This window comes from Ciconia boyciana, chromosome 6 (assembly GCF_034638445.1).
Source record: "Ciconia boyciana chromosome 6, ASM3463844v1, whole genome shotgun sequence".
Lineage (NCBI taxonomy): Eukaryota > Metazoa > Chordata > Aves > Ciconiiformes > Ciconiidae > Ciconia > Ciconia boyciana.
The window spans coordinates 5,697,496-5,711,855 of NC_132939.1; the positions used below are offsets into that span (position 1 = coordinate 5,697,496).

The 14,360-nt window shown below is 38.8% G+C and overlaps 1 long non-coding RNA gene across 1 annotated transcript in view; it reads right to left on the minus strand.

Moving 5' to 3' along the window:
- Positions 1 to 1,072: 1,072 nt before the first annotated feature.
- The window catches only part of LOC140653688 (uncharacterized), a 40,458-nt gene continuing 27,170 nt past the window's right edge, over positions 1,073 to 14,360 (minus strand). The window contains exons 3-4 of the long non-coding RNA XR_012043187.1: positions 2,072 to 2,185; positions 1,073 to 1,408 (exon numbers count right to left, since the gene is read on the minus strand). This is a non-coding gene — a long non-coding RNA (uncharacterized lncRNA). The remainder of the gene's footprint in view (positions 1,409 to 2,071; positions 2,186 to 14,360) is intronic.

Consider the following 14,360-nt stretch of genomic DNA (forward strand, 5'->3'; position numbering starts at 1 on the left):
GTCTATGTAATAAGTTTATAAACATGAGCCTAATATTATTAAATACATGAGGTGTAAAACACATTTTTGTTACCTCAAAATTTGTCCTGAGAAGTATGTTTTTTTCTGAACAAAAGATTAGCTGTGTGTCAGGATTATTTGGCTCTTTCAAATTTCATGTTCCTATAATAATTCAGTGAGATATTAGAACTCTTCAAAATAAGCAAAAAGAATTTTAGAATAGAAAGTACAGATAACCTATATATAAGGTTTTCTCCCATTTCTTATAATAAAGTTTCTCGAGCTTCACTATTACCCTGCAAAGAGGAAGAATACCTGAAACACAAGCTGAATTTTGCAAAAATTCATACGATTTTAACAATGCCAATAGTAGTGCTTCTAGTTCTTTGTTTCTAGAAGTGTTTTACATTCCACAAATGAAGCTTTGATTCTTTTCATTCCAAGGGAAAGTGTCGTGGTTTAACCCCAGCTGGCAACTAAGCGCCACACAGCCGCTCGCTCACTCCCCCACAGTGGGATGGGGGAGAGAATCAGAAGGGTAAAAGAGAGAAAACTCGTGGGTTGAGATAAAGATAGTTTAAAAGGGAAAGCAAAAGCCGTGTACGCAGGCAAAGCAAAACAAGGAATTCATTCACTCCTTCCCATGGCAGGCAGGTGTTCAGCCATCTCCAGGAAAGCAGGGCTCCCTCATGCCTAACAGTTACTTGGGAAGACAAACGCCATCACTCTGAACATCCCCGCTTTCCTTCTTCTTCCCCAGCTTTATATGCTGAGCATGACATCATATGGTGTGGAATAGCCCTTTGGTCAGGTGGGGTCAGCTGTCCCAGCTGTGCCCCCTCCCAACGTCTCGTGCACCCCCAGCCTGCTCGCTGGTGGGGTGGGGTGAGGAGCAGAAAAGGCCTTGACTCTGTGTAAGCGCTGCTCAGCAATAATGAAAACACCCCTGAATTATCAACACTGTTTCCAGCACAAATCCAAAACATAGCCCCCTACTAGCTCCTATGAAGAAAATTAACTCTACCCCAGCCAAAAGCAGCACATTCTCCACTCTTTATTCCATACCGTTTATGTCATGCTCAGGTCCCACGCTCTCCAATACATCCTCATTAACCACCACCACCCCTTCCCATCCTTAGATACACAGATATCATTCCCTCAGTCAATGGACCACCTGTGTGAAATGTCTGTAAAATGTCCATAAATGTCCACAAATGTCTATTGAGTTAATTTAGTCCATGACTTTGGGCTCCATCTGTTACGGTGGTCACTCAGGACAGGAGAGGTGGTGTGTTGCATGGAGTTACTGGGCACCAAAGCCAGCTCAGGTTGGGTCACTGCTGCACTTGCATTGCTCCTTGTAAGACTTGTCCTCCATTGGTTCAGGTGGTTCCGGCTATCGTAATTCCTATAACATGCAACTCAAATCATGGGTTACAACGATTTAAAGGTATTTTCATTACAGTCTCCACCCCCAGTCCCTTTTGACCAGACCATAGGGTTTAACATTGCAATGAACTCCTCCCCTTGCCCCTGCTCCGGCTTGGACTTATCCACAGACTGCAGTCCCTTAGGGGAGTACCTGCTCCAAGTGGAGCCTTATCCATGAGCCACAGTCTCTCCAGGGGTATACCTGCTGCGGCATAGACTTATCCACAGCCACAGTCGCTTTGAGGTGTGCCTGTTCCAGCATGGCCTTCTCCATGGGCCACAATGCCTTCAGAGATAGACCTGCTCCAGCATGGCCCTACCCACAGCCACAGTCCCTTCAGAAGTAAACGTACTGCAACATGGCCTTACCCATGGCTGCAATCCCTCCAGGGGTGTACCTGCTCTGTCATGGGCTTATCCATGGCCACAGGCTTTGAGGTCATGCCTGACCTCAGCATGACCTCATGCCCAGCCACTGATGCTTCAAGGTGTACCTGCAGCAGCAAGCAGTTATCTACAGCCACAGAGGCTTCGAGGTATACCTTCTCCAGCATGGACTTATCCTTGGGCCACAATCCCTTCAGAGGTATACCTGCTGCGGCACAGACATAACCACAGACACAGATGCTTCGAGATGTACCTGTTCTGGCATGGGCTTATCCACGGCCACAGATGCTTCGGGGTGTCCTGCTCACACGTGGACTCATCCACAGGTCACAGTCCCTTCGACTCGAGTTCACACTGGAGTTCCAGCCTGTCCAGAACAGCAGCACAGAAACAGCAGTGATGCCCTGGCCATCTGCCAGCCCAGGCGCATCGCCACTGCTGTTATCAAAATGTTCCCAGGCACAGCAGAGTCAGATGATCAGCAGTACAGCAGTACAGCAAGCAGCGAAAGCAAAAAACAGCCACTAACGAGCACTAGACTCGTTATATACAGTAAGGCAAGCAAGCCCTATGGCAAGAACACAAGCCTGCCCGTTAATAGCTAAAAAGCAATAACAGCTATAAATTCGATCTAGCACATTCCAATCAAACCTGTTGTTATCTCGAACCCTTTGAGCCCCATGTTGGGCGCCAAAAAGGACTGTTGTGATTTAACCCCAACCAGCAGCTAAGCACCACACAGCTGCTCGCTCACTCCCCTCTGGTTACTATTCTTTATAAATCTGAAAATAATTTATTTTGACAGTGCAACAAAAAGAATGCTGAAAACAAATTTGAACTGCTCGATACAGCTGCTGTTTTATAATAAATATTATGTCACAATCACCTTACATCTAACCCACAGAAACCTCAGCTGAGTCTTGAGTTGGTATAGAAAAACACTAAAAAAGAAAAAAGAAAAAGCCCTAAAAATCTTGAATTCCTTTCATTATGAAAGCTTCCACTTCATATTCTTGGGGTATGACCTTGCAAGGTCAAGGAAGTACGTTGCAGGTGTGGGCTGTAAATGCAGAGATTATATACGTCTTTACCTGCAGCAATGGATTTCTATGATAACTCTAATAACTGTAGCACAGATAACGCATATTTTGAATATTCTATAGTGTGGCTAGTAGAATTTCTTCATTAAAAATATTACTTTTTTAAAAAGCTTACTGCTTCAGCCATTCAGCTGAGCTGACCACAACATCACAGTCCTCTACACTGCATATTACACTTTGTAAGAAATGAGTTGGAGAAGTAAACACCTTTCAAGTAGGTTACTAAAATGGACAAACTGAAATGAGATCATTTTCCTTACATGCAGATAGCTTTTTTCCGAGTCTAGACTGCCTTAATCAATCTGCTCCTTCCAGTGTTTCAGAATCACACTTATTAAAACTCAGTCTCACTCCAAAAGGCTATGCCAGTAAAACACAATGTATTTTTGTAAACCTGGCTCTATAGCTGTCTGCTTTTCACCCTCTTTTTTCCCATGTACAGAAATACATTGCAAATCACTGTCTCTCTTTGCCACCTAGCGGGAAGTCTGATTTTACAATTGTCTTTGAGCTACTTCCCTGTAAAAATATGATCATGGCATCCTACATCAACATAAAACTTGGAAAGTATCTCTGGTGGGCCTTCTGGAAGCATGGGCAATGTATGAAGTATGCCTATGGTCTAAATTACACAGAAAGCTACACAACGAAGGCTTTGAGGTATTGCATTGCTGCTCCAAGGGCAAATGTAGCTTTTGAAATAAATCAGCGTTTTTCAAACCCATAGCACGTAGTATCAAAGTGTGATTCATTTCTGAAAGAACCAGAAAGTCTTGGCATACTTATTTGCATTGTTAGTATATGTATGCTTGTAGGTTCCCCTGTTCTGAAGTTACGCTGGAATATCATCAAGTCTGTCCTTCCTCAAATTATATTTGCATGCAAAAATTGATATGGATATAGATGAGAAAAACTGTTAGAATTTGATTAAAATTTCTTGGCCTTATTATGGAAATTATGATGCTTGCTGATCTATGCATTTAAAGAAAACAAAACCTAATTCAGGTCTTTCCATGTATCTGTTAAAAGTCTTTCGCCATCCAACTGGGCCAACACTAGAGATCAAATCCTGGCAATTGTCGCCAGTGCTGTGAGGGTGCAAACAGTAAGAACCCAAGTCCTGAGCAGTTATACCTCCTGCTTGGGCTTTGTTGAGGCACAAGTTAGTCACGCCAATGGCCATTTTTATTTTTCACATGCCTGGAATTAAACTGCTTGCAAATGGCCCAACGTCATACCAACTGAACTTACGCTATCACTGTTGCAGACTATTTTTTTCTTATTTTTTAAATAGTTTCATACGTATTTGATCTTTAAGACATGTTACCAAGTCACTGCAGAGCTAAAAATACATGTTGTTAACAGCTGAGTATTCTCAGCTTCTGGATGGGCTAAACTTACAACACGAGATAAGGTAAAGACACAGATTTGTGAAGCCTGACTGTGGAGGCTGACCTGGTAGCATGACTCTGGAGGTTGGCCTCAATTCCTTCAAGACATATCTGTCCTTGTGAACTACACATTCAAAACTATGAAGATCAAAAGAGTCATAAGATTTTTTGGGGGTCAGAATATATAAGTACTAGAAGAGATTGATTTCAGGGATAAAAAAAGGGTATTAATCAGGAATTTGTACTATTATTTGCAACTAGTGCTTGAACCTGTAGTATATCAATAAACTGCAACTTTAAAGGTTTACAGAAACTCTCCAGTATACATAATAAATAAAACTCTGTTTTGTGCAAAAGTTCACAGACACAAGCCAAATAAAAGCAAGCACCCACTGCCAAGTGGTGAATATCCAAGAGAGCCTGCATGTCAGAACCTTAGCTCTTTGTTACCAGTCTTCTTAAATCAAGTCAATAGAGTTTGGCATATTCTATAAGATGTACTCAAATGTGCTGTGTTACTGCTTGTACTATAACAGGTAAACAGGATAACACGGCTCCCTCATCTGCTAGCTAACATGAAGCATCATGACATTTTTCAGGCTGTTACACAGAAAGAAAATTACCCATGTCCTCATGTCCTCCTCCTACAGAACAGATTTATTTAAACAGAAATCTCTTCTCCAAATTTCCATCTTGACTTAATATCATTCTGATGCTGCATTTTCTCTAGAAAAGGGAATCAAGCAGTCATTCTTAATTTTTAAAATTGATAGAGATGGAAATAGTGATTCATTATTTTGTCAGCCCTGTATCAGCTCTTGGGTTTGGTACTTTTCCAGTATTCCAGTGAAGTTAAAGACAAGGGAAATCAAAGAAAGTCCTTAATTGTATTCCAGAATATCACAGTTATTCTCAGCTTGGCATTCATTGAAATATTACTGGCATGAATTCATTGCCTGAAGATGCAACTTGCAAGTGGAAATGGGTCAAGGAAGACCCACACTTGATTTGCCAAAGGACTGCTTTGATGAAAAGACAGAAAATCCATTTATTCATCTTTCATTTCCCCAATGTCAATTCAAGTCCATTACACAAGGGTAAGTGATTAGGAAAAAAAAAAAAAAAAAGCCTAACAGCTTTCAGTGTTTCTGCTGAGCTCAAGAAATGTCTGTATTCTGCTGAATGGCACTAACTTTTGGAGACTTCCCATCCACTGAAGACTGTTTTGAAAGCACTTTGACATTTGTAATAATTTCTGCTTCCCTAGCTTGTTTCCATCCTTCAGGCAGATATCCATATTTAGATTACACATACCATACAATATAATAATCAATGTGATTTTAAGAGATGCTAGGCAAATAGTTTTCTTGATCTCTGCAATGTTGGCCTATACCATTACTATGAATTGTGGCAGCTTCCAGTTACACAGAGCACATTCTAATCAAGGACATAAAGGAATTACGCAGTTATTGTGATTTATGGTGCAATCATCCAAATTATATCACCTCAGCTATCATAGTTAAACATGATGCGTATTGTGAGAAGTGTTGGACTGGCATAACGTGAATAGGTCAGACAAAACAGGCTAAGCCTACATCTACACAATAGGGGCTCCTGTTATTGCCCACAATGTAAATGTAAATTGGAGGTATTATGAAACTCCAGAAAGTCATCCTCTTTTCCTTCTTCCTTTTTTTTTGCATTTCCCCAGTCAAGCAAACTGAGTTTTTACACACATACATCACTAAATAATTTCTCCATACCAATCACAATTTCTATGTTACTTTTTTAAACTTCTTACGGCAATTTCCACACCACACACAGTAACTTAATATGCAGCCCTCAGTGAAGAGGTTCCAGATTCTTAGGATGAAATGGCAGCTGCAGGGTGTTAGGCTAAGACCTAACAAAATAACAATAAATTGGGGAAGGAAGTCCTGAAGTGATTGTGTGCACCATAGTCCCTTATCAGTGTTGTCCAGTAGGCAAATCCTCAAAGGCTTCCTTGCTTGAACACAGCATATTACAAGTTTCCATAAGAAATTAAAATGTTAGTCTCATAGCTGCATTTCTAATCTCTCTCAGCTTAGTTTCTATACTAGGCTTCCTGGAGTTTACTAACAGCTGAATAATGCAATTAGGAGGAAACAGCACAACCTCATGAGTTTACCATCTTTCTCCTCACCAAGAGAGACCACAGTTTAAAGGACAGCTTTCATTTTAGTTTACCAACTTTTTCAAAAGGCCGGAGTGATAGTCATTGCAATCCACTGAAGCTAAAGCAATAAAAGAATGCCTCTTCCAAAATACAAGCTTGTCCTGGTTTCAGCTGAGATAAAGTTAATTTTCTTTATAGTAGCTAGTATGGGGCTATGTTTTGGATTTGTGCTGAAAACAGTGTTGATAATACAGAGATGTTTTAGTTGTTGCTGCACTGGTCAAGGACTTTTCAGCTTCCCGTGCTCTGCCAGGTGCAGAAGAAGCTGGGAGGGGGCACAGCCAGGGATAGTTGATCCAAACTGCCCAAAGGGCTGTTCCATACCATATGGCGTCATGCTCAGTATAGAAAGCTGGGGAAGAAGAAGGAAGGGGGGGACATTCAGAGTGATGGCGTTTGTCTTCCCAAGTAACCATTACACGTGATGGAGCCCTGCTTTCCTGGAGATGGCTGAACACCTGCCTGCCCATGGGAAGTGGTGAATGAATTCCCTGCTTTGGTTTGCTTGCGTGCGCGGCTTTTGCTTTACCTATTAAACTGTCTTTATCTCAACACACGAGTTTTCTCACTTTTACTCTTCTGATTCTCTCCCCCATCCCACTGTGGGGGAGTGAGTGAGTGGCTGCGTGGTGCTTAGTTGCCAGCTGGGGCTAAACCATGGCAAAGTTTTATACACTTAAGTGTCCCACAGCTATCTGGAATATAACACAGAACTGACAAACTGTTAAACTCATCTTGAAATGCACTAACGTAAAAAGATCAAGAAATAGTAAGAACATAAAGAAAATAGAGATTGAATGAATAAATGTAGATAATAATAGGATGAGCATTTCATCAGATTAAGATGTGCATTCAATGGCACATCCTTGACCTAGCCATAAAATTAAAATGTATTGTCAAGTATTTATGAATTGTATTCAACAGATAATTGATGACAGGTTTGTACACAGAACAATAAAAAGTTATTAAGAAATCAGCATCAGTGTGTAACCGAAGTAGTTAATTGATAACTTTTGTAATCGGGGGGGGGGGAGGGGGCGAATAACATAGAATAGAGCATAATAAATCGTGGTTATGAACAATGCTGCTATGTTCCCAGTACAGCCCCAGCCCATCTTGACAATAGGTCGAGGACCAGCTGACCCACTAGAATAGTTGGCTTGTACTAGAATAGGAATAGGGGTAGCCAAGCATCAATCATATTGTTAGAAACCATGGACCATGGAGAGGGAAATGGGTTACATCAGCCAGGTGGGATTGCGCGTGCACAGAAAAAGGGGTCAACAAGGGGACACACCTGCACGACCACCAGAGACCCCCGTAGAAGCCCCTCGGAGCTCTATGACGCATGCATAATGACCATGTGCATATGATAATTAGTTCTGGGAAATAGAATGAATATGCATGACAATTCCGGGAAATTTGATGTATATGTATGTGATTGAAGAATATAAGTTTTGATTGATGCGAACTGTGGTATGCACGCTAGGAGGAGCGACCCCCCCGTGCATCCAGTGCTGCAATAAAGAATGCCTGCTTCTTAATACTACATTGGTGTTAAGGAGTTTGATTCCCGATTTCGGTGACAAGTGCAGAACATAAAACCATAACACTGAAGAATTTTAGGATTAATGCTAACTTTGCCAGAAAAGAACAGTTCTTACCGATGTCAATAACTGAGAAGATGTCTAAGCATGGACAGCTAACCTAGAACCTTAAATAGCTTTAATGCTACAACATCTTGTAACAAACATTTTTATAAAAAGCATTACTCTTACGGTAATTTCTGTGTTTTGGAATTAAACTGCTGCTTTTCACCTGTATTTCAGCATCTCACCTAATAATCTGAAATTATTACTCATTCAGATACTCAGAAGATCTGGTAGGTATTATCACCTACACAAAAATAATTCGGTAAGAAAGTAACATGAGCTATATATCTTACAAAAATTTCCCCGATATACAGCTAGCACTATACATAAACAGAGTTCCTATAGTAAATCATCAAGCATCATTTTCTTATGTTCGAGAATCTGAGGATCCCAAATGCATAATAACGCAAGTACAATTTAGGACAGGTCAGACAGGTTTATTAACTGTGATCACAGTGAGAGAACATTTGCACACCATCTCCCCCTCTGCTCCCCTGTTCTCTCCCAAGTGATTGCAGAGACCCAACCTATATACTGTTTCAGAGAAGAAAGAAAGAGGGGAGGAAAAATAATCATGTCAATGTTAACAAAGCCAGGTATCCATCCCTGGGAGGACTCCTTAAGTAGCTTACTAACTGCCAAGGAATCACAGTAAATAACATGACAAAACGGAGAGATGGCTCTTGATGGATTCTACAGGAGTGGCACACCCAATATTATCTTAGCTCAGAAGTGGGGAGTTGGAAACAATCACAGACTCTTAGCTTTTAGTCAGAAAGGAATGTTCTTTTAGTAAAGATAACAGCCAGACCTCTCAATCTTAAATATTAATAATTTTACACCATACTTATAGAGCCTCCACTTACATTTTCCTTTCTACCCATGCAACAATTGGATAACCAAGACATGACATTTCAGACTTTCAAGCTTTATGTCCATAGCAAGCACTAACCATGGAGGCTGTAAACATGCATGCAAAATTATTGTAAGCATTAGTGTACGAAAAGGACAAGCAGAATGGAACCACAGAGAGGTTATATTTCAAGCTAGTATGGTATAATTGAGAAAGAATTATAATTATAATTATACTCACAAAGTATTAATGACAAATAACCACAGATTACTAAATGAGAAGTTAATAAGTACATTGTTGTTGACAAAGAAAATGGGTAAATTATTGGCCAAGGGGAAAAAAAGGGGTTACAGCAAACTGACTACTTCATTTGTACATAACATTATAAACTGAAACTGTTAGCCTTCAGAAGGAAGGAGCAGGCATGGAGGGCAACTGCATTTGATAATGAGTCTAATAGAGAGAGGAATAGTCAATACAAAGCAGGAGGGCAATAACATTTGGAATGGCTTAAACTGACTTGAAGCACAGGCACACTAAGCATTTCAGCATTGAGAAGTGGAAGGTAATGAGCCCCTGGGAAAAAAAATTTGGATGGGAAATTTACTCTTAAAGGCCATATGTTGCAAAAGTTTGAGCAGGAGTAGAATGTAGCATGGTGGTGGCTAAAACTAAACAGTCTTGGCACTGTGCTTGAGACTGCTAAAAAGAAAATCAAAAGAATGTGAGGTCAGATTTCAGAAGATGCTGGAACAAGTTCAGCTTTGGTGTGAGAAGGTGGAACTCCCACAAGGAATAGTTCTCTGGTAGAACATGACACACTTTGGCTAAATACAGGCCAAGAAGATTCAGGCAAAATTTCAGGACATACGAGAGACTGTAACGTTACAAAAATTACCAGCATGTGTCTATATGAAAACTGCTATTTTCTCCATTTTACTCATTATTCATCAACATTTCATGAGAAATTCTTGGCCTGGACTGTGCAATTCGTTAATTCGCAGACCACATAACTTATGCATAGGCTTTCATTCTCTGAGCAGAACATAATTTTTAGAATCAGGTTTTTTCACAGGAATTCTTTGAGCAAGCTTTTAATGTGCTCTTGTGTAACTCCAAAACTCTTTCCATGATTATTGATACCACTGGGCTTACTCACTATAATATTTAATGAAAGCAATTAAGAAACAAAAGGGGGGGAACAGTCTTTCCTGTTTTTCACATACAGACCTTTTCTCTTCCCTACCATAAATTCTGCAAGGTCTGAAGATGGAATAGCTGGTTTAGGGAAGCACAAGCTTTATCCTTTCTTTCATTTTCTCCTCCAGCACTTGAGAAAACTCCATTGCCATACAGTATTTTTTAAAAATGTTGGGAGCCATATTCTACATCTAGCTCAGATTTGATCTGGCCTACTTCTGTTCACGTCATTTCTCCATGGTTGCAGCTACATGGCTGTAAGTGTCAAAAGTTTACAAGTGCTTGAAGGATAAAATGGCCTTCCGTTGCTTCTTTTATCACTATTTGATAGCCATTTGGGCCATGATCTTTAAAACATTCAACTTCAGTTACTCCTTCAGCTACTGACAGGTGCAGGGAAGAAAAGGAAATAGGGATTTCTTATAATCAGTAAGGCAGCAGAACTGCCACAGAGTTCCACTGGACAAGACAAAGGTGGTACTTTATTTCTGAGGTACTATCCCTGTTAAGTATCAGAGAGACATCATAAATAAAGGTAACATTAGAGCTTCCCAAAAGGGTCACAGCATTCTAGCACCTTCAATATTTTATATCTTATCTTTGTGTTCATATTTCCTTTCACTGATAGGAACACATTGCCAAAAGTAATTAGATTTTTATCTACCACTAGCTCCATGTAACGCTCCTATTTAATTTAATGGAGTCTGTGGTCATTAAAGATATACAGAACTCTCTTGGCCTTGTTCTGCATTTTCCTCAGTTTGAGATATTGTTAATATCTAAACATAAAGACATTAAACTGAGAATACAATAATAAAATAAAAAAATCAGAGTTTTCATTGCTGATTGTTTCCAAGCCTTGTTGTCACTTTGTTTAATTTCCATTCTGTTTTAGGTAAAAAGATCTTGTATTGGACTATTTGTGAATATTGGTATAAAGTAACATCAAAGAAACAGTTCAGATTTTCTTTTGATATAAGATTTCCTACACTTTAAGTAATAAAAATACTACACATTGGCACAATGCATCATACTTTGGAGCACTTTGAGTGTCTCACAGCAATAAAAGGTATTATATATTTTCTCATGAGGAATGGCATGCACGAAGTTGATAATGTAATAGCATTTACTGAATCCAGAAATAAATCCCAATATACAAGCTCTGGAGACAAAGTGGTATCTTTTTCACGTGTCCCTACAGTGAATAATATAAAATGTGATACTATAATTTAAATAATAATTAATATAGATAAAAGGCATACTCTTTTTTGAGACATCTTTTCTATTATTCAAATAGAGATTACAGAAGTCCAAAATACAAAAATACGAGACTGATAAAATCAGGATAAATGCCTAGGCTCTTTGCGCTTCTCCATATTAAGAATTATATCATAAGGCAAACTCAATATATTTTTTAAAAGTTTTACACAACAAACACAATATGACATACTCTATTAGGAATTATGGACACTGGAAGGGTTCCGCTGAAATACTGTGGATTGTAGACTTAGCTATTTTGATGTTTTCAGAGATTACTGAAATAGAAATACATTCAAATCCAAAACTTTCAGCTTAAGACAACCTGAATGAAGCTCAAAGTATAGTAATTATAATTTTGACTAGAACTACCTAGCTGAAAAAAATTTTAAATCTGCTGCTTGTATAAACAATGTTTAGTTATTGATCAACAATAATCCAACATTGCCAAGAGAACTAATGTTTATAGGGAGCTCATTTCTTTGGGTAAATTAGCACATAGACTTTCAGCTGACCAAACTTTTTCCTATCTAATCTCTATTTTTATCACACATTTAATCCAAACTGCTTTTTGTATGTGAGTAGGGTTCTGTTCACCTCAACAAACCACAGAGGAGATTTAAAGAGTTACCCATTCAGCTTATTTCATCTTAACTCTATCGTGCTCATTTTATACCTCCAGACAACTTTTCTAATGTTAATGCAAGGGTATTTTTTGATTCACCCACCTATCTTACAAGATCATTTTATTAATGAAAAGTGGGGTTTTTTCCCTGTTACTTCTCATTCTTACCCTAACTTAAATGTACTGGAAGTGAGCAAGTCAGATTTCTCAGTAACCTTCTGTTTCATTATTAACATTAGCTATATTTTAACTCATTATCAGACATGGTTCCCTAAGTTCTCTTTTATATCCACATGCAACTTCCTTATTGTTCCCCCATTTTCATTCCTTATGTTGCTTCCACTTAATATGCCCTTTTTTTTCCTAAGCTTATGGTAATTCAGAGCCACAATTCAGTTTTATACATCTGCCATGACTGTGGTAATTGCAACTATATAGGAAAACTGAGACTTGTGATTTCTTTGTATATTCTTGAATGGAATTACTTGCAAATACTAGTCATGTGTTCTCTGCTTTTTTTTCAATATATATACAGCACCGCATTTGTTTTCATTGACTGGTTGGTATGGTGCGTTGGCATACCATAAAATTCTATTCAAAATAACCCTGGGGTAAACATAATCTTTTGCTGATTAAGAAGGCTGCAGATTTCCTTTGAGCTGAAGGATGCATCAGACTAGATTCATTGTTCATTTAAATCATGGTGATTTGGTAAATGTATAATACAATCATTTGTTAATAAATAATACAGAATATTTTGGGCTGCTCACATTCTTTCTGAAGATGGAAAAGTGCTGCTCTAAACTACAGTATTTTGCTCAACAAAATTCTTTTTTGTAGGAAGCACTTCTGTCTCAAGGTGTTTAGACCTATGTCTTCCAAATGCTTCCCTCATTCCCTTGGGTGCAATCTGAAGTGTTTTGCACTACCTTTTAGCAATAATTGGCACCAACAGATCCACTTTAAGACAATGAAAACTATCAGTGTATGGTACTTACCAAAACCTTAGGTCTCTAGGGTTGAACACATACAACTCCAAATATGAAGTGATAAAGGACTATATGACAAAAAACGTGTCCTCTTTCTAAGTCTATCAGTTAGCCTGATGAAAATGCTATCTGTTTTTAAACATTTTGCCATTCTAAATGAGCTTACATTGCCTAAGGTAACGACCTTATAAGAAAGAGACCTTGAGTACCAAAATAAAAGCTTCTACCACTAAACCTAAAGAGACAGCAGCTTTTTCTGCACCAGCAGCATACTGCACTGCACTGTTTTCATTGGTGAGAAACATATAACAAATTGGGCACCTCTGCATTAGCATTTTAGTGTACATCAGGAGAGCAGATTTGATGTCAATCTGTTAAACATCCCCATTTACTGCTCTTTCATTCTCACTGCAGTGTGGTTTTGGACTGCATGAATTGGTCCTTCTTCAGGTGGAAATAAACCCAAAGTTGTACTAGAGGAGCACACCTAGCAACACTGAACCACCTACGTGCATTCATTCCACAGGACCCAGAATCAGACAACTGGGAAGTAAAACCTCCTGAAATTCATACAGCATGGACATTAGCTCCTCCATTCCACAGAGCTGCTGCCTGCAGTCTGCATCACTTGCTGACATAGACATAGCCATAGTAAACAAGTGGCTATTCTTAATACCTCTGAAAATCTGTTAATCCTGGAAGTCTCTTGTTAGGTACCCAGCAACAGAAGTCATTGAACAATTTTGTCTTAAATAACTTAACTGTCTGCACACAAGCTGAAATAGATCTGTACAATCATCATTCCCAGAACAGAGCTCTAACCATCGGGTAGCATCTCATTTTTTACTTGAAGATGGCAAAAATTAATTGCTAATGCCAAATTTTGAGAAAAACATATCTGTTCTTCGACAGCTTTATCAACAGAGAAAAATCACAACTATAAATGAAGGAGCAATCAAAACAAGTTCTGTTTCCTGAAATAAAACCACATAGGTAGGTCATAGTGAAAGAAGCAAAAAAGTCAATGTCCTAGCCCTTACTCCAGGCATTATTTGTGAATTACTGTTATAGAATACACTCTAGGTAATAGCCACAATTCAAGATAATTAAAAATCATTGAGTTTCTTCCCTCAAATTAATTTTAATCAAGCTAAAGCATGATGCAGTGGAAGAATCGACTAAATATATGTAATCATTACATTTTTAAATACTTTATTAAGCAGGAGGTATTCAATCTATTAATTAGTGTGTTGTCAC